Source organism: Phascolarctos cinereus, unplaced genomic scaffold (genome assembly GCF_003287225.1).
Source record: "Phascolarctos cinereus isolate Bilbo 61053 unplaced genomic scaffold, phaCin_HiC Scaffold_4;HRSCAF=312, whole genome shotgun sequence".
NCBI classification, from domain to species: domain Eukaryota; kingdom Metazoa; phylum Chordata; class Mammalia; order Diprotodontia; family Phascolarctidae; genus Phascolarctos; species Phascolarctos cinereus.
Window position 1 is genome coordinate 670,893,104 of NW_027555847.1, and position 20,105 is coordinate 670,913,208.

Consider the following 20,105-nt stretch of genomic DNA (forward strand, 5'->3'; position numbering starts at 1 on the left):
ATTTTATTTGTATAATTCCAAATTGCATTCCAAAATGGTTATGATTTCACAGCTCCACCAATGTGATGAAGAAATGTGCCTCATCCTTCCATGACCTCTCCAACAGTGAATGCAGTTTCTTTTTGTTATTTTTTGCCAGTCTGCAGGGTGTGAGGTAAAACCTCAGAGTTGTTTTGATTTGCATAGTATTAGTGGTTTGGAACTTTTTTTTGGGGGGGGGTCTAGGCAATGGGGTTAAGTGACTTGCCCGGGGTCACACGGCTAGAGAGTGTTATGTGTCTGAGGCCGGATTTGAATTCAGGTCCTCTTGACTCCAGGGCTGGTGCTCTATCCACTGCACCACCTAGCTGCCCCAGATTTGGAACATACTTTCATGTGGTTGTAAATGCTTTGCAATTCTTTTGAGAATTGTTTATTCATGTCCTTTAACAGTTTGTATACTGGAGACTGGCTATGTAAATATATCTATATCTGACTAACAGTCAATCCCATATACACACAAATATGTGTGTGTATATATACATATATATATGTATATGTATGTATGTATTTTATCTCAGATATCAAACCCTTAGTAGAGAAATCTGATATAAAGATTTTTTTCCCCACTGACCAGTTAGTTCCCTTATTGCTTAGGTGCATTAATTGTGTCCTTGCAGAAGCTTTTCAGTTTCAAGGAGTCAAAGTTATCTATTTTATCTTTTGTTACTGCCTCTATCTTTTGTTCAGCTAACAATATACTCCTCATAGTTGTAAAAAGCATGTAATTTGTCTCTTCTAATTATTTTATAGTATGACCTTTAAAGGTTGCATTGTCCATGAAGTACTGTAGAATATTGTTTAAGTTTTGGTCTAAGCCTAATTTCTTTTAGAATGCTTTCTAGTTTTCCCACTAATTTTTATCAAATGAGGAATTATTCCTAGGTAATTTGTGTTTTCAAGTTTATCAAATACTAGGTTACTGAGGTCCACTGTTTTTGATTCTCCCTTGTCTGGTCTGTTCCACTGACCCTTTTTTTTTTAAAAATACCAATACCAAATGCTTTAGAATAAAATACTTTAAGGTCCAGAAGTAATATCCCCCCGCCCTTGTCCCTACTTCTTTTCATCATTACCCTTGACATTCCAGATCTTGTTTTTCCAAATAAATTTGTTGTTATTTTGTCAAGTTCTGCAAAATATTCCCTTGGTAATTTCACTGGCAATCAATTTTATTGATCAAGGTTTTTGGTTTTTTAATTTATGAATTTCCCCCCTCTTCTGCTATAAACATAATACTATCTTCCTTCAGTTATTTTACCTTAATCTTTTTTTAAGGTGGCCCTATTCTGTTGGCTCTCTTCCCCTCACTTTATCCTGTCCCCTGGATTGTTACTCTTTTCCCTTTGTGGTTTTGCCTACTACTTCCTTTTTCTTTCCTGCTTTTATCTGGTTATATAATTCTTTGAGCCTTTTTTCTTCTCAGTCAAATAGATTCCTCCCTTCCTCTCCTCCCTTTAAACTATTCCTGTTCATTCTTTTGTTACATTCATTTCCAAAAGATTGCTAATTCTCTTATGACCTATACTTTTCTATCTCTCTATTTTTTTGTATTTCTCATGCAATCAAAAACTTCCAAGCTATCTTCCATCCACTCTAGGCTCTCCCCTCTCGGTGGTTTCTGATATTGCTTTGTAGAGTTTGCCCCATGGATCCCCTCTTTCCACTGTGCTTCACTCCCAGAACAATGCCAAGTATTGCAGATGTTAGGACATTATACGATGGTAGGGTCGCTAATTATGCAGTTCACAACAGATCTATACCCTCTCCATTCCCTCTTCCCTTTTCCCTCCCATATGCCTCAAAATCTCCCCCAAGTCCATGCCCTTCTGCTCTCTCTCTCATGTTTCAAGTGCTCCCAATAGGCCAATGCTGCCTCCTTCCCAGGTAGGATCAGTGGACTTTTCAAGAACCAGAGACCTCAGACTACACTCAGCGCAAGATTCCCAGCTTCCTTCACAGACTGTCTCTCTTCATACATGGGAGCATTCATCAGTAGACCTCCATCATCACCAAAGCAAATCCTTTTTCCTTTCTCCCTCTTTCCAATCCTCCCCTTCCTCCTTACCCACTTCCTGCAGGATTCTATCTAAAAGAAACCACAAGGGTCATATTCCCCTTATTGCTAACCCTAGATTTGACCTCACAACACATATTCCTCTCTATCTACACCCCCTTCCCTTTTTCACACATCCTTGCATGTTATGATGTAGTCCCACAAAAAATATTAATTCATTTGTAGGCAAAGTATCACTAGGTTCTCTTCACCTAAAGGGCTTCTGTCTTTACTAGTGTCCTTGTCTAAATTTAGAAAGAAATCACTTACTGGTCTCTGCTGTTACTGTTGCTACTGGGTTTGGGTGCCGTGTTTATTAATTCCACTTCATTTCTATTGTTTGGGGGTGTTGAAGAAGCAAATAATTGTTTCAGATTAGATTTTTTTTTCTAAAAAATGTTTCAAATGCCTCTTTATCACTGAACTTTATTCACTTTATTCATTTATGGCTGAGCTCAGATTTTCAGAATTTTATGAATTCTGAGCTCCACTGATCTTCTAAAAACATTATTTTATTCCTTCCTATGTTTTCAGGTGGAGTCAAAAATAGTCATGTTATGCAAATTTCCTTTCCCTGGTATCTGTGTTGTGTTTCTGAATTGAATTGTCAAATTTAACAACTACACACCTTGAAGTTTGTAGCCATGGTTTTTTTCCTTGATTTTTTATCTACCCCCCCCCCCGGTAATCTAACAATTCTTTCAAATGAAATTTCAGCTTCTATGTTCAGATTTTCTGAATAGTTCTCTTCTATTATTTGCTTCATTAGGATTAAGGTTTTTTTGTTCTGTTATATTCTTCTGGAAGATCTATGATACTCAAGTAGTCTCTACATATCTCATCTTTTTGATACATGTGCTTTGCTTGTTTTGGGGTTTTTTTGGCTAGGCAATGGGGTTAAGTGATTTATCTGGAGTCACACAGCTAGGAAGTGTTATGTGTCTAAGGCTGGATTTGAATTCAGGTCCTCCTGAATCCAGGGCTGATGCTCTATCCACTGCGCCACCTAGCTGCCCCCCATGTGCTTGCAGAGAGAGCTTATTTTCCTTTAACATTCTTGTTTTTTACTTCTCTTCCTAGATTGTCCTTCACTTCTATAGATGTGCAATCCTAGTCTTTAGTTCTCTCGTTTCTTTGGTGAGTCTTGCCATTGCATATTGTAGTTTTTCTAATCTGCTGATTATTTTTGCCGTGCAGGCCAAAAATTTTGCTCTTATAATTTTCATTTCTATTTTGAACCACTCAGGAAGTTTGTTGTGGATTCAAGTTCTCCTCAAATTCTACGGGGTCTTCCATCTCATCAAATGTTGGACCGTTTTCCTTTGTTTTTCAAGATTTTAGCTAAGACTTATAGGAAGTCAGGAAGGTCATGGGGGGACAGCCAGAGAAAATGCCCAATGCTGAGAAATGGAGTGTCTTGTTTGAAGAATAGCAAGGAAGTCAGTGTCACTGAATAAAAGAGTACATGTCACTTTAAAAAACCACTTTAGTGGCTGAATGGAGAATAGATTGAAGTGGGGAGAGACTTGAGGCAGGCAGGCAGACACCCCCCCCCCCAGCAGACTTTTGCAATAATCAAGGTAAGAAGTGATAAGTGTACTGGAGTTGTGGAAGTGTCAAGAAGAGAGAAGGGGGTGTATCTGGAAGATTTTACAAAGATGAAATTGACAATCCTGGAAATAAAAAGTGTTGTCATTTATTGTGTTCTACATCTACTAACATAATTGTGTGGTGGCTGCTGTTGACATGATTATGTTGATTACCTGAATAATGCTGATCCATTCTTGCATACCTGGTATAAATCCAACTTAGTCATACTGAATTTATATGTGTGTATGTGTATATTGGCTGTAGTCTGCTAAGATTAAAACAAACTTTTTTCATCAGTATTTTGTAGTGAAATTGATCTCTTTCTCTGCTTTTTTCTTTATAGATTATAGTACTAGAAATCTGATGAATCCCTTTATTTTTGAGAATTTGTTGTAATATAGGTTATGACTTGCATTTTAAACTGCTAGAATTCACGTATAAATCCATCTATGACTAATGCTCCTTTGATGGTTCGTTTTTGGCTTTCTCAATTTCTTTTTCTGAGATTCAGTTAAATAATAAAAGGTAACATTTATATAGATAAGCTTACTTTCAGTCAAGAATGTGTTAAGCAATTTCCTCACAACAACCCTGGGAGGTAGATTCTATTATTATCCCCATTTTACCGATGATTAAACTGAGGCAAATAAAGGTTAAATGACTTTCCTAGGATCATACTGCTAGTAAGTGTCTGGGGCTGAATTTGAATTCAGGTCTTTCTGGCTCCGGGCCCAATGTTCTATCTACTGTGTCACTTAAAATGTGTTGATTTGGAAACACTGAATTTCTGTAGATAATCATCAATTTCCTTTAATTTCTGTTATGGCAGTACATAATTTTTACAGTAGTTTCTGATCACCTTGTTTGAATTGGATCATGTTTCTTTTTAAAATTAGTGAATTTTTGGAATTTTTTTTTAGTCTTTTCTTTTAAAGCTCTTAAGTACCCTATAATTTTTGAAATTTCTTTTTTACTTATTTAGGGTTAATTTTTTACTTGTAAAATATTGCATGCTCAGTTCATTTTTGATCCTTTTTGTTCTGTTAACACAAGTTTTCAAAGACAAAATTTCCACTGCACTGCTTTGGCTACATCACTTAAGTTTTGGTATGTGGTCTCATTTTTGCTTCACTCAGTTCTGTATCTTTTGCTGGTATTTCCCTTTTTTGACCACTATTTCTAAACATGTGATGATCTGTGTAAAGAAAATGTTTACTACTTCTTCTATTTTACATTTGTTAATGATTCCCTTCTGCCCTAGGACATGATAAAAGGTACTCTGCTATTCTCTTCAGGAATAACCATAGATCTTTGAAATATAGCTTTTCTAATAACCTATTCAGTTGTTTTGTTTCTCATTTAACTTTCTGCTGGCATCTCTTCAGCTCTCAAGATGGTAACAATTCAAGTTCCTAACAAATTACTGTTATTACTATCAGATAACAATGTCTTAACCACAATTCAGCTAACTTTCTTTTAACTACTTATATACTACATGTTTTGCCATTTAGTATGATTTATATATATGAAAATGACTTTTTCAACTGTCTACAGTGCCTTTGAGCATAATATAACTTCCATATTTGTCTTTATGGCATTATCAATTTTGACTGCTGCTGTATATTAAGTATTTAAAATTCCTGTTTTTAGAATGAAATTTTGCTCTAGTCCCTCATTTAGATAAAGGTTTGAAGGTTTCTCACATGCATCCTTTATTTCATTTTCTTTTTCTTGGGCAATTTTAATCCATATACATCTAGCATTATAAATGTTACATTTGTGTTTCCCTCCATTAAACCCTATACAATTCAATAAATATTTATTAAGTACCTACTGTGTGCCAGGCACTGTGCTAAGCATAGAGGAGACAAACAGAGGCAAGAGACAGTCCCTACCCTCAAGGAACTTACAATCCGAAGGGCGAGGGGAGGGCCCAATGGACAACATGCAAATAAATCCATACAAAATAAATATAAAACAAGCTATAAATAGGACAAACAGGAAGCAATTAACAAAGGGAAAGCACTGGAATAAAGAGGGCTCAGGAAAGGCTTCCTATTGAAGATTGGATTTTGGTTGGGACTTAAAGGAAGTCAGAGGATACCTATATAATAATACTTCCCTCTCCTCTTAATTCAACAAGTCAGTTTTGCTTCTAATCCCGTCTCCTCTCACTGACTCCCAAACTCTTTCCAAATTATTTTAGCTTACTTCTATTTTCATTTTCTCACTCTACCCTCATTTTTACAAGCTCAGATATACAAGAGGTAAATTCTTCCCTGTCTGTATACATCTGATCTATTCTCAACAATTTTAAAGATATTAATTTGTACCATCCTCTTCAACAAAATTTTTAATTTTCACCCACTTACTCCTTTTCTCTTCTAGGATAATCTAAAATTTAAACTTGTATTGTCAATCATCATAAAGTTTTAAGCAAGAAAACGAATGCCAAAAAACATACACTGTATTCTGCTCACTGTTGTCCACTAAAGACAAAGAATGTAGAAGAGCAAAGTTATTGGTAAGTGAACAGTTCCTGAAAAGATGGTGTCTGAGAATATGATTTGGATATTTTAATCACAGGTCAATTGGAAGTTGATTCAACACCACTACCACCACCACCAAAAATCAAGAGAATGTTGCAAAATTATAAAGAAAAAGCCCGGCTTCAAAGAAGAGATATGAGAAGACACATTCACTCCATCTCATGGCAGGGTTCGGAAGTCCACAAATATTGTACATAGTTTCAGGATTTTTCAAGGTAATTATTTAAGGGGTTTTTTTGCTTTTTTTTTTTGTCTTTGAAAAATACTACTTGTTATAGAATTTTTTTTTAAAGTGAGGCAATCAGGGTTAAGTGACTTGCCCAAGGTCACACAGCTAGTACATGTCAGCTGTTTGGTCTGAGGCCAGATTTGAACTCAGGTCCTCCTGACTTCAGGGCCAGTGCTCTATCCACTGCGCCACCTAGCTGCCCTTGTTATAGAATATTACTTTCTGGATCAGGAGTAAAGGGGAAAATAGGGGGAAAGTTACGATGTAAAAAAAACTAGGGAACAAGAAATAATTTTTAAAGAAATAAGTAAAAGGATTTGGCAAAGGAATTTGTTACCCAATTTTTGAGAGAAATTTGTAGTATTGTCATTGATTGTTACTTAAAAGTTTGATAGAATTCTTTAGTAAATCCATTTAGCCCAGGAGTTTTTTCCAATGGCACTTCCTTTCTTGCTAGATCTAGGTGTTCTGCTGTATTTGTATTTTATATTTTTTGAAGGTAATTCTTTTTCTTTTCTTTTGAAGGTAATTCTCAATTTTGTTGGCATATAACTATGGATACTAGACTCTGTTAACTTTTTATTTCTTCTGGTTTTGTTGTGATTTTAGCTTTTTCATCTGTTTTATTTTATTGGTTTGATTTTCTGCTTTTTTTAAATTTCAAATTAGTGAAAGGTTTATCAATTTTATTAGTTTTTTTCAAAGAAAGCTTTTAATTTGATCACTTTTAAAGTTTTTTTGTCATCTTTTTCTCTTCTAATTCTCAAGATTTCCTCTTCAGTCCTTATTTTGGCTTGCTAATTAAAAAAAAAACATGTTCAATACATTAAGCTTCTTTTCTATTTTGCCAATGTCTTTTTTTTTTTAGGGATGTTATTTTTCACTGACTTTTTGGACTTTGTGATCATGCCTCAGCTGATGTCTCAAACTGGAATTTCCAACTCAGTGTGTGAGACTGCTTGAATCTGGAGCATTCATTTACCACTTCAACCTTATCATCCCCAAATGTCATGGGGCCAAGCTGGGTGAATTCCTTCTAGGGCCTCCATTTTAGGGAGGGGATGAGAGACTGACTAACCCTTCAATCCCTTATTGGCTCTACTCTGACACAGTACTATCCCCTTTGTGGAGGTATCTTCTCTCTATAGGTAACCTACTCCCCAATTTTCAGTTCCCTTTTGAATGTTATTTTCCCCTAGTAGAATGTAAGCTCCTTGAGGGTAGCTTTTTCATTTACCTTTCATTTGTATCTCCAGGCCTTAATACAGTTCCTGGCACATAGAAGCCCTTAGCCAAGCTTGTTTTGTTGCAGTCCAGAAATTTCTGTTATGTTATTTCCTAATTACTATTGTTTTTCACCTAATTTTTGTTTCTATGATTTGATCTTTGATCCATTCCTTTATTTAAAGATTTCATTAAATCTCCAATTGGATCTGTATTTTGTTTTGAGTTTCTCAAACTGATATCTACTTTTACTGTTACGAACTGTAAAGAACATGATTAATATTTCTGCCTTTTTGTTATTTGTAATATCTCTGTGATCTAAAAGGCAATTTTTACAAAAGTTCCATGATGCTGAATATGTACATTCTTTAGCAAAACCATTCATAAAGTGCCATAAAACTTTTATTTCTAATTTTTCAAGCAATGTGTTCAATTCTGTATTTTCTTTTTTTTGTTAATTTATCTATGTCTTCTTGAAATTCAGTTCATTTTCTCTCTATGAATGTAGATGCTATGTCATTTGAGTATGAAAATTTAATACTGATGCTGGTTTTTTATCTATAGTTTGTTTTAGCACAATGTAGTCTCCTTATTTATTGGTTTATATTGTAGATTATTGTTTTTGCTTTGTCTAATACTTTTCACAGATGTAGGGGAGAGATGAATTCTTAACCAAATAAGGAATAAAGGTAATTACAAAAGATAAAACAGGTAATTCTTTATTACATGAAATCAAAAAGCTTTTGCACAAGCAAAATGTATCCTGGATAAGGGAAATGGTTAAATTGGGGTGGGGAGCACTTTCTATCAAATTTCTCAGGTAAGGATTTGGTATCTATGATATATAGACAACTAATAAAAATATTTAAGACCAAAAGCCATTCTCCAACAGTTAAATGGGTAAAAGATATGAGCAAACAGTTCTCAAAAGAAAAATTGCAAAATATTAACAATCACATGAAAGAATGTTCCAAATCATTAATAAAAGAAATGAAAATCAAAACAACCCCAAGGATTCAACTCACTCCCAACAAACTGACAAAGATAAAAGATGGGAATAGTCTACATTGGAGGCTTTGTGGAAAGACAGGCACACTAATGAAATGTTTGCTTTTAAATTTTTAAATGTTTAACATTCATTTTAAGGGAAGGGAGAAGAGAAATAAGCTTCAATCTGTACTCAGAGTTTATCAGTTCTTCTAGAAGTGGATAGCATTTTTCATCATGAGTCCTTTGGAACTGTCTTGAATCATCCTCTTGATCACAGTAGCTAAGTCTTTCACATTTGATCATTGTTACAATACTGCTGTTACTGTGTACAATGTTCTTCTGGTTCCGATCACTTCATTTTGCCTCAGTTCATAAGTCTTGTCAGGTTTTTCTGAAACCATCCCAACTTGTCAATTTTATAGCACAATCATCTACCACAACTTGTTCAGCCACCCAACAAATGGTTTAATTTCAAATTCTTTGCCACTACAAAAAGAGCTGCTATAAATATTTTTGTACATGTGGGTTCTTTTCCTTTTTATTTGATCTTTGGAATATAAACCTAGTGGTAGTATTTCTGAGTCAAAGAATTCACAGTTTTACTGCCCTTTGGGCATCAGTTCTAAACAGCTTTCCAGAATAGCTGGACCAGTTCACAACTCCACCAGTAGTGCACTGCACTAATGCAATGTTAATGGAGCTAAATGAGTGATTTAGTATAATGATTCTGGAAAGCAATTTGACTGAAAATGCCATATCTTTTGACCTAGAAATTCTACTGCTAAGCTTACTCCCAAAGGATGTCACTGATACAACAAAAGGTTCCATAAACACCAAAATATTTATAACAACACTTCTGTGGTAGTAAAGAACTGGAAATGAAGTAGATGTCCTTGGACTGGAGAATCATTAAACAAATGGTGGTATGTGAATTTAATAGAATATTTCTGTGCTGTAAGAAATGACAAAAATGATAAATATAGAGAAGCATGGAAAGACTTACATGAAAAGTGAAGCATGTAGAACCAACTAAACAATATACACAATGATTACAATGCAAGTAGAAAAAGACAACCACAATACAATCAAAAATTAATGCTGCAAAAATTCCAAAAAGCAATTCTGGACCCCTACGACAATATGGGAGAAGATATCACCACCTCTTCCTTGTTCTTTGAGGAGGAAGGGAGTTCACGATTGTGGCACACTTCATAAAATGACATTTTTTGCTATATATTTGTATTGCTTTTACTAATTTTTTTTCCTCTTCCCTTTTTTTCTTTTAAAAATTTATTTGTTTTAAGGAATGGTTCTTTTAAGAGGAGAGATCTTTGGGAAATCCAGATGACATAAGAACAGAAGTTATCAATTTAAACTTCATGATTAAAAAGAAGAGTTCCAAAAGTGGAATGGGCTGTAGTAGTTACTGATTTCCCCTTAAATGAAAGGAAGCCATGGCTACACCCTGGCTGTTTATCTGGCATGCAGTAGAAAGGATTCTTGTTCAAGCAGAAGTTAGACTAGGGGCCTCAGAGGTACCTTGCAAATCTGAAGTTCTATGATTGAGATTTTCCTAATGAGTACCTTTCAATGCCCCTCTGAACTTTAGTTAAGGTGGTCCTGATGAACAGACATATACAGTCAATCAATGGACTCCAACACCTTCCAATTTGGTAGAAGGTATGAGAGTTTGCATTCCATTAGCATAGCGTTCAAGAACCCAGAGGGACCTGCATGGTAAAATATTTTATAATTAGATACTCCCCTTGTAGAACATCAACACCTGGAGGTCAAGACTGTTTAATTTCTGTATTTGAACGCCTAAGCACAGTGCCTTCACTGTAGGAACTTAATAAAAGTTTACTGAATAAACAAATATTTATCAATGCAGCATCAAAGCATAAAATCCATGGTAAGGCCTAAAATCTAGTCTGTCAATGAAGCCATTTCTCCAAAGCTGCACGGGCTTAGGACTATTTATTTTTGTGTAGCCTTGAGCAACTTTGAGATAACTGAGCAAGTAACTGGGGGAATTTCAGAAGCAGGCCTAATATAAGGGTGAGGGTAGGGGTGGGGATGTGAAGGGTCTACTCCTCTGATACTTTTGAATAATTAAGGCCTTAAAATGAATTAATCAGTCACATCAAGCCTGTCTGAAAAGCTATCTCACACACAACCCTACCTCTCATGGTAATCCCCAAACATTTTTAATATCCAATTATGAGCTCCAAGAATTCTACAGCAAAACAGGAGTCCCTCATTCAAGGTTAATTTCTAGCATGGGACTTTTCTGAGAGGAAAACATAGGGTTTTTTTCTTCTTGGTTTTACACGTGAGGGTATTAAAAAAAAAATTTAAATAGAACCAGTTTGTGAAGGAAATTAATAATGAACTACACACTACTCAACATCAGGTCTCCTTAGCCATTAAAAGATCACATCATCATCTTCCCCCATCTCTTCTCTCTGCCCCCACAATCACAGAATTTAAGAGTCAAAGACACCTAAGTGGCCACCTAGTCCAATATATATACTTGGGAAAAAATTCTTTCTATGGCTTTTTGGCCTTCATTTGAAGGTATTTGATGAGATGGAAACAGCTATCTACTAAAGTAGGACATTTCATTGCTGTATAGCTCCAGTAGAAAGTTTTTCCTTAAGGGTATTCAGCACAATGTCTTGGGGTTGGGGGAGGGACAAGATGGGGAGAAAATCTGAAACTCAAAATTTTGTGGAAGAGAATGTTGACAACTAAAAATAAATAAATTAATGAATTTTTAAAAAGTTTTTCCTCGCTTCAAACCTAAATTTCCCATAATACCAATATCAACAAAAACAACATTTACATAGCACCTACTATGTGAGTCAGACACCACCAAGCACTTTATAGCTATCTCATTCGCTCCTCACAACAATGCTGGAGGGTACGAATTATTATTTCCCCCATTTTAGAGATGAGGAAACTGAGGCAAACAGAGATTAAGTAATTTGCCCAGGGTCACACAGCTATTAAGTGTCTGAGGCTGATCTAAATTCTGGTCTTCTTGACTCCAAGCTGGGCACTCTATCCACTGTGCCAATTTTACCAGTTGTTCAATTTTACTTAGTATTCTAGTTCTGCTGATTAAGATACTTGGAGATACACAGTTCCCCCCATACCCTATCCTTCTTTCCTTTCATCAAAATATCTCAAGTAACTTATTCCAATCTTTACATGACTTAAGTCCTTCCTTCACTGTGGTGGACCATTCCAGCTTACTAGTCTTTCTACAAAATGTGACACGCATAAATGAAGAAAATACTCCAGACAATGTCTGAAAAGTGCAGTAGAATTATGAACTCTGCATGTTCCTTTAAACTATGCTTTTTTCAACACAACCTAAAACCATCTTAGCTTTCTCAGCTTCTTACTGACTTATATTGCTTTTCAAGTCCACTAAACTGGCAAATCTCTTTCTAATTTTGAAACAAAGTATAAGAGTTTATTTACCCCTGTGAAACTTCAAAACATATCTAGCACAATGTTGTGGATTTAGATGATCTATTTTTCATCCTGTCAAGAGGGGTATTAGCTATTTCTCTCAGCTTTCTGTCATCTGCAAAGTGGTTAAGCATGATACATACTTATATATGCCATCTATCCAAGTAATTGATAAAAATGTTTAGGAGCATAAGACAAAACATAATTTTTGTGTCCAGTAAATTCCAATGGAAGTATTCATGACTATTCTTACAGTCTGGTTGTGAAACCAGTTCTAAACCTACCTAATTATACACCTCTTTACCTTTTCCACAAAAATTACATGGCAGACTTGCACAGGTTCACAGACTTAAAAACTAGAAGGAACTTCAGAAGTCATCCACTCCAAATGCTTTTATAAAATTCAGCTAAACTGTACTTACAGCTTTCCCCTGATCTACCAGCTGTATAAGCCTGTCAAAAAAGGAAATAGGATTAGTCTGGTATGACTTGTTCTTGCTGAAGCCATGCTACTTCTTTCTGATCACTGATTCCTTTTCTAAATGTTCACCAATTAATCTTTTTTTTAAACATATTCCAGAATTTTTCCCACCTTCAAAATAAATGTACTGAACTATATGTTCTCTTCCCTTTTGTAAGTCAGGACACTGTCCTTTCTTAATCTTATAGTACTTTCATTGTCCAAGACCTTTCAGAGATCACTAACAGTGATTCAGTAATCAAATTCACTAGTTTGTTTTTTTTTCCCAATAACTGAGAATAAGTTGATATAAGCCTAGTGTCTTGAATTCAAGGCAATGATTATTAGGGGGTTCTTACTATTTCCTTACTCATCTTGGGTTTCCCTCTTGACATTTTTAAAAGTACCATGTTATGTTTTGGTATTCACCCTCTTACCTTATTTTCATCGAAGGTATGTAACTTCTATTCTGAATGTCTACCTCATAAAACAAAAAGGCTGTTTAGTGTCTTTTTAAGCATACAGAATTACAGAGAACATAAAATACGACAAATATCTGATGAACTAGTATGGGGGCTGAAGTTAATTCATGAGAAAGAGGCTGTAATTTTATTATGAGAAATAAATTATGTAGCCATTCCCCTGGATCTCCTTAGAAAAGAGGAGAATAGGTATAAATAAATCCACTAGAGACTTACAAATGAAATTGGCCAGATACCTTGATATTTTGCTATGCGTAGAGTACCATTTCTTATGACCTGTTACATAGGCATGCGTTTTAAAGATCTAAGTTGGCTGATATGGGCTAGTGGACAGATCCATAAAGACTTGGGTAGGTGGGGCAGGTAGGTGGTGCAGTGGATAGAGCACCTGCCCTGAAGTCAGGAGAACCTGAGTTCAAATCTGGCCTCAGACACATAACACTTACTAGTTGTGTGACCCTGGGAAAGTCACTTAACCCTACTGCCTAACCAAAAAAAAAAAAAAAAAGACTTGGGGGACATCTCTTAATACCTAGTGGAGGTACAACTTTAGGAAAGTCATTGAACCTCTTGGTGTCCCCAAGCAATTCTCTTTGCTGGCAACTCAGTAGCACTCACTGGTAAAGGGAGTATTTTCCAACAAGGAATATGTAAAACAATAAAACTAGAGATCCTCACTTAATACACTGATATCTCCCTTAAAAAGTCCCCTTTTCCTTCTTGTCTGAATTTGCCTTTGAGTCTTCAGAAAATCTGTAGGTTTGGGCCCAAAACAAAAGAATTTCCATTCAAACTAGCTTAATTTAGAAGGGCGAAGAAATCAGTCATATGACTTATTTGCAATGACTCTAGAAAATTCACTTAATCTCATCTATAAATAGCAGAAACAAACCCATGGTGGAGCTACTGACCTCAAAGTATCATCACAGAACAGTTCTATCATCCTTAGATTGTTTTTATATGTTCACTCATGTCTGAGTCTTTAGGATTCCATGGACCATAGCACACCAGGCCCTTCTATCTTCACTATCTCAGTCTGTCCAAGTTCATGTTCATTGTTTCTGTGACATTTTCTATCCATCTCATCCTCTACTGTTCCCTTTTTCCTTTTGCCTTTAATCTTTCCCAACATCAGGGTCTTTTCCAGTTAATCCCATCTTCTCATTATGTAGCCAAAGTCTTTAAGCTTCTTCAGCTTCAGTATCTGACCTTCCAGTGAATCACCTGAATTAATTTCAGTATTGACTGATTTGATCTCTTTGCTCTCCAAGGGACTCTCAAAAGTCTTCTTCAGCACAACAATTCAAAAACATCAATTCTGTGGAGCTCAGCTTTCCTTATAATCCAACTCTCAACAGCTACATATCACTACTGAAAAGACCACAGATATGACTACATGGATCTCTGTTGGCAAGATGATGTCTCTGCTTTTTAGTATGCTGTCCAGAATTGCCACAGTTTTCCTTCCAAGGAGTAAGCATCTTTTAATTTCATGACTGCGGTCACCATCTGCAGCGATCTTTGGGCTCAAAAATATAAAATGACACACCTTCCATTTCTTCTCCCCCATCTGCCAGGAAATGATGAGACCAGTTGTCATGGTCTTCAGGGGGTTTTATGTTAAGCATGACTGGGACCCCTCAAGAAATGGCAGTCCCAGCCAAGGACTCACCAATCAGGGTAGCAGGCCCCCAGGGGGGTGGGGGGAGAGGGTCTTTGCTCTCATCACATGATTAGCTCATCTTCTCTTTTCAATCCTACATTTCTTTAAATATGCTTCTCTCTTTTTTTTCCTCTTTTTGGTGAGGCAATCAGGGTTAAGTGACTTGCCCAGGGTCACACAGCTAGTGTCAAGTGTCTGAGGGCACATTTGAACTCAGGTCCTCCTGATTCCAAGGCCAGACTCTATCTACTGTGCCACCTAGCTGCCCCCTTGACCTGTAGTTTTATCAGGGGAAGGAGCTCCTAGAGAGGAACTTACTCAACCAATAAACTGCTTTCCAGTTTGGTCTTTTTGTTGTTGTTTTGTTTCTTTCTTTCTTTTGCTTTTCTTTTAATTAATTTGTTTGTGGTTTTCAACATTCACTTCCACAAGATTTTGAATTCCAAATTTTCTCCCCATCTCTCCCCACCCCTCACCCCAAGATGGCATGCATTCTGAATTCCCCTTCCCCTAATCTGCCCTCCCTTCTATTTCTCTCCCACCTCTTATCCCCCTCCCCTTCTCTTTTCCTGTAGGGTAGCATAGATTTCTATGCCCCATGGCTTGTATATCTTATTTCCCAGTTGCATATAAAAACAATTCTTAACATTCCATTCGTTTTTAAAACTTTTGAGTTCCCAATTCTCTCCCTTCCTCCCTCCCCATCCACCCTCATTGAGAAGGCAAGCAATTAGATACAGGTTATACTTGTATAGTCATGCAAAACACTTCCATGATAGTCATGCTGTGAAAGACTAACTTTATTTCCCTCTATTGTATTCCACCCGTTTATTTTTTTCTCTTCTTTGACCCTGTCCCTCCTCAAAAGTGTTTGCTTCTGATTACCCCCTCCCCTAATCTGCCTTCCCTTCTATCATCCCCCTCTCTCTTATCCCCTTCCTTCCATTTTCCTGTAGGGTGAGACAGATTTCCAAACACAACTGAGTGTGTATGTTATTCCCTCCTTAAGCCAAATCTAAGGAGAGCAAGATTCACTCATTCCCTCTCACCCTCCCCTCCACGGGTCTCTTCCACTGTAAAAGCTTTTTCTTGCCTCTTTTATGTGAGATAATTTACCCCATTGTGCCTCTCCCTTTCTCCTGTTCCCAGTGCAATCTTCTCTCACCCCCTATTCTATTTTTTAGATATCATCCATTCACTTTTGTAGTTAAGTCTTAAGAGTTACCTAAAGCAATGAGCAGTTAACTGACTAGCCCAAGGTCACATAGTAGGTGTCATAATGGAATGTGAACCTAGGTCTCACAGACCCCAAGGCTAGCTCTCTCTAAGCATTATGACACAATGGCTCTTGTTATATGGCTCACTATAAATATACTGAGTAATTATACTGTTAAAATACCAGATATAACTTGTATAACACAGCTAGCCTATAAGGCAGCTGGTAGTTAAAAAGCTGGTACATTTTTATTAAGTTCCTACTATGTTCTAAACACTGGGGATACAAATGAAAACAATGGCAGTCCCTGCCCTCAAGGAGCTTACAATCTAATGGGCAAAAAAACCCCAACAACACAAAAGGAAGCTGCAAGGGGGGGATGAGAGACGAAAGGCACAGAGGTATAATGAAGAAGTCCAAAAGCAGTGAGGCTGGAGGTAATGTTGAGTTCCTTGTTTAAACAGAGGCCCTGGAGTCTAATGCCCTGTCCTCCAGTCATATGGTCCAATTACAGAGGAAGAGGGTACCAAGGAAATGTTCTATCAGGCAAAGTCAATCTTGCAACGTAATGAGATTTCCTAATGATGAGTTTTCTGGAGATGGAACGCAAGTTCTGAAGAAGTCCAAAAGCAGTGTAATTGGTAGGAAATTACCCAATAAATGTCTCCTATAATAAGAATCTAGGTGAGTTTGACACCCCTAGCCTGGAGCACTAAGAAATGAAGTGACTTGCCAAAGGGTCACAGCTCATAGGTGTCAGAGGTGGTACTTGAACCCAGGTTTCTTGGCTTTGAGGCCGGCTCTCTATCCACAACGTTGAACTAACATTTTGTCTGAAAAAATAAAAACTGACATTACATTTCCCATTCCAGTGCCTTCACACAAATGGCTTCACATGTCTGCAATGTACTCTCTCCAATGTCTTCCTCACGGAACTCATAGTTTTCTTCTAAGTACAGTTCATAGGCTATTTTTTCTGGGAAGCTTTTCAAAGATTTATAGGATCATAGACTTAAACCTGAAAAGAACTTATGATATAATCTGATTCAACACCTTTGTTTTACAGATGAAGAAAATGAAGCTCAGAGAAGTGGACTCACTTGCCCAAAGTCATAGAAAAAAGCATACTGCATTACAACCATCTAAACCCAGGTGATAAGATTATGGATGTAGAGCTGGAAGGAACCTGAGGAACCTTGAAAAGTCCAATGCCCTTACTTTACCAAGGAGGCAACTGAAACACAGAGAGGAAAAGGGAATTATCAGAATGAGGGAGGACTTGAACCCAGGTTTTTCTGACTCCAAATTCAATACCCTAACCACTACACCATGCAATCTTATATGCTCTGACACCAAATCCGATACTCTTTTTGACTGGACCACAATGCCATTTCCAATCCCTTAGGTATCCATATTCTCTCCCTTCTGGAAATTTTTCTGTATTAATGTGTGTTTAGTTATTTCTGAAATCTGCTGGTGGGCAGGGGCCTTGGGCACAGAGCCTTGCACATAGTAGGCATTTATTATTTATTATATTGGACTGAGTATTATTTCTACTACTTAACATCGCAATCAAGTTAAAAAACTGAATTGAGTCCCTGTTGCCCTACTTACTAGATATAGAACTTTACCCTTAAGTGCTGAATCTAATTTTTTCACCTGTAAACTAACTTATGGTACTAGGATTCTATGACATTTCTATGAAGACAGAGGAGCAAAGCACTCATGAAAGAACACCCATATTCACAAAAAGTAGAAAGGTCAAACAACCACAGTTGGAAACGAAAACACATAGCAATGTCACATTTTTTTTTGTTAGATGGTTATCAATAATTATTGTGTAAAAGTATGTACTTTTAAAAGGTCTCAGTTTTAAATCAGTGAATTCTACCTTCTAAAAAAAATCCAACATTGTAGCACTGAAGCTGGAATCACATTTGTGGTTAACAAGCATTCAGGTGCCTAATATGTGCCAGATACTGTGCTAAGAGCTTTACAATTATCACATCTGATCCTCACAAAAATTCTGGGAGGTAGGTGCTATTATTACCATTTTATAAATGAGTAAACTGAGGTAAACAGATTAAAGGACTTGCCTAGGGTCACATAGCTGGCAAGTTACTAAGACCTGATGCCAGGCTTGGCCGTCTTTTCAACTGTACCACCTAGCTACCCAAAAAACTGTCACACTACAGTATACAGTTCTTAAATGCAATAAATGAAATAACCAAATGACAAAGGCAAGAGTAAAACCTCATATTCATATAAAACTTTAAGGTATGCAAGTACTTTCCTTATAGCAAAGCTGTAAGGTGGGTAGTACCAATATTTTCTCTTTTATAGATGAGTTGACTGTCAGTCAATCAACAAGCATTAAGCTAGTCAGCCTGGCTGAAGCAGCAAGGCACTCCGAAGAAGGTATGGGAAGCACTATGTGCCAGGCAAGTAAAACCACTACCACCTGAAACAGCACCTGCCCTCAAACCCTAGCAGGGATAGTCCCAAGACTATGAACCCCAAAAGCCTTGGAAACAGAAGGGCCTCCCAAAACTACCAGACCTGATTCCAGCTCAGCCCCCACAGCCATGATTGAAGGGAGAAATCACCTTGGAAAAAGGGGCCCACCTTCCTCCTTACCAAGAGCAAAAACTGCTGATTAACTGCCACCAACAGGAAGACAGAACAAGAGTCCTAGGAATGGCAGGACCCATGAAGCCTTCAGCTCAGCTTCTAGCCTGGCCCTCCTGTAGAGAAGAGGCCAGCCATCCCTACCAACAGCCAGCAGTCAAATTGCCACCATCTCCCCTCAAACCCCAAAGGAAAAGCCCCAGGACACTGAACCAAAGAACCTTTGTATAGCAAGGCTTCTAGCTCAGTGTCCACAGCTATCTTCCTGGAAAGCAGACCCTGTGAAGATGCAGCCTGGACCTGCTCCTACATGGGCTATAATCACAGCTACTGAAAACCCAGGGGGAAAAAAAAGGTCTTGTCACTAAAGTCCTTGGCACTGTCAGATGGTTCAACATCAGAAACCGAAAGGATTTTTATCAGTGGAAATGACATTTGAAAGACGCTATCTGCATCCAGTTAAAGAATTGATAAACAGAAGTATATATAGAATAATATCACATATATATACATACCTGTTTGTGTCTAATAGCAGCTATTGGGGGGGGGGTTTAGATGCAAATTTTGTTGTATACTTCAAAGGAGTAGTGAGTTGCGCATAGTAGATTTGCAGTTTCGTGTACAGTCTTATTTTTATTGTATTATGAAAATATTTATTTTATTCCATAAATTAAAAATAAAATTTTAAAAAAATAGAGAAAGAAATGACATTACAGAAGAGGCATCATCATCTGCTTTGTTGCTATGGGCCACAGGACCTTTCCATCAGACTTGCTGCTGAAACCTCCTAAATGTGCTGCTGTCTCCCCATTAGAATGTGAGCTCCTTGAGCAAGCACTTGTCTGACTTTTCTATTTGTATCCCCAGTGCTTAGCATGGTACTTTGCCCATAGCAAGTGCTTAATGAATGCTTCATTTAGATGAGTAGGTAAATTTCAGAAAAACCTGGAAAGACACAAACTGATGCTGAGTAAAGTGAGCAGAACCAGGAGAACAATGTGACAGCAGTAAGAGCAACACTGTACGATGATCAACTACAACAGACTTAGCTTTTCTCACAATACAATGATCCAAGACATTCCAAAAGACTTGTAATGGAAAACGTTAACCACACATAGAGAAAGAACTATGGAGCCTGAATACAGACTGAAGCATACTATTTTCACTTTTTTTTCTCTCTCTCCCATGGTTTTTCTCTCTTGCTCTGACTCTTCTTTCACAACATGACTAATGTGGAAATATGTTTAACATGATGGTATATGTATAACCTATATCAGATTGCTTGCCATCTTGGGGAGTGGGGAGGGAAGGGAGAAAAATCTGTAACTCAAAATTATATAAAAGTGAATGTTGAAAACTATATTTACATGTAATTGGAAAAAATAAAATATTAAGTATGTGGGGGGATTAATGCTTCATTTATTCATTCTTTTATTCATTCATTATTAATTAAATACCTTTCTTCCTTTGACCCAGCAACAGCACTTCTATAGAGCTAT

The 20,105-nt window shown here is 36.9% G+C and overlaps 1 protein-coding gene and 1 long non-coding RNA gene across 3 annotated transcripts in view; one reads left to right on the forward strand and one right to left on the reverse strand.

Moving 5' to 3' along the window:
- The window catches only part of LOC110196182 (uncharacterized), a 33,827-nt gene extending 25,432 nt beyond the window's left edge, over positions 1 to 8,395 (forward strand). Inside the window, exons 2-3 of the long non-coding RNA XR_013486429.1 lie at positions 6,272 to 6,449; positions 7,332 to 8,395. This is a non-coding gene — a long non-coding RNA (uncharacterized LOC110196182). The remainder of the gene's footprint in view (positions 1 to 6,271; positions 6,450 to 7,331) is intronic.
- MED26 (mediator complex subunit 26) overlaps positions 1 to 20,105 on the reverse strand; it is a 117,350-nt gene that overhangs the window by 20,325 nt on the left and 76,920 nt on the right. The gene's annotated exons all lie outside the window — the stretch shown is intronic.